We start from the raw sequence: 621 nt of genomic DNA, 5'->3' as shown, positions 1-621 counted from the left end.
AGCCTGTGGCACCCGGTATTCCCAGGCGGTCTCCCATCCAAGTACTAACCAGGCCCGACCCTGCTTAGCTTCCGAGACCAGACGAGATCGGGGGCGTTCAGGGTGGTGTGGCCCTAGACGGCGGCGGAGGGCGCCCCTGCCCCGCTCAAGAAGCCGAGCCTCTCTGCGCTTTCCCGCCGCCTCCCGCCCCAGGCCCTGCGCCGGGCCGGGCCGGGCCTGTTGAGTTCGCCGGCCGGGTCCCGCGGGCTCCCAGGGACGGGGGTGATGGGCGGGGCGGGGCGGGGCGGGGCGGGGGGCTGTCTCTCTATACACACACACACACACTCACACTCACTCACACTCACACAAGATGCGCCTCCACGGCTGGACTCGCCAAGGTGGAGCCCTCCCAGCCCCCCTCGTCTCCTCGCCCGGCCTCCTTCACCTACCCGCTGCCCACCCCCAGCGCGTCGCCGCCGCTGACTGCGCACGCGCGCGCGGGTCGCTCGCCCTTTGACCCCAGCCAGGGGCCGCCCTCCCCCACAACCCCTTTCAGCTGCGCCCCCCCCCGCCCTGTGGGTGGGCTGCCGCCTATTCCCCCGGGCCAGGGCTGGGGCACAGCCAGTGTATGGGGCGTCTCCC

At 72.8% G+C, this 621-nt stretch overlaps 1 non-coding gene across 1 annotated transcript; it reads right to left on the bottom strand.

Moving 5' to 3' along the window:
• Positions 1-119, bottom strand: LOC142868138 (5S ribosomal RNA). Its single transcript, XR_012917247.1, has one exon. It is a non-coding gene; the product is annotated as a 5S ribosomal RNA (ribosomal RNA).
• Between the last annotated feature and the right edge of the window lie 502 nt (positions 120-621).

This window comes from Microcebus murinus, unplaced genomic scaffold, assembly GCF_040939455.1.
Source record: "Microcebus murinus isolate Inina unplaced genomic scaffold, M.murinus_Inina_mat1.0 scaf026_hap2_Mmur4.0, whole genome shotgun sequence".
NCBI lineage: Eukaryota > Metazoa > Chordata > Mammalia > Primates > Cheirogaleidae > Microcebus > Microcebus murinus.
The sequence above is the reverse complement of the archived record's forward strand: the minus strand, read 5'-3'. Positions and strand labels throughout refer to the sequence as shown.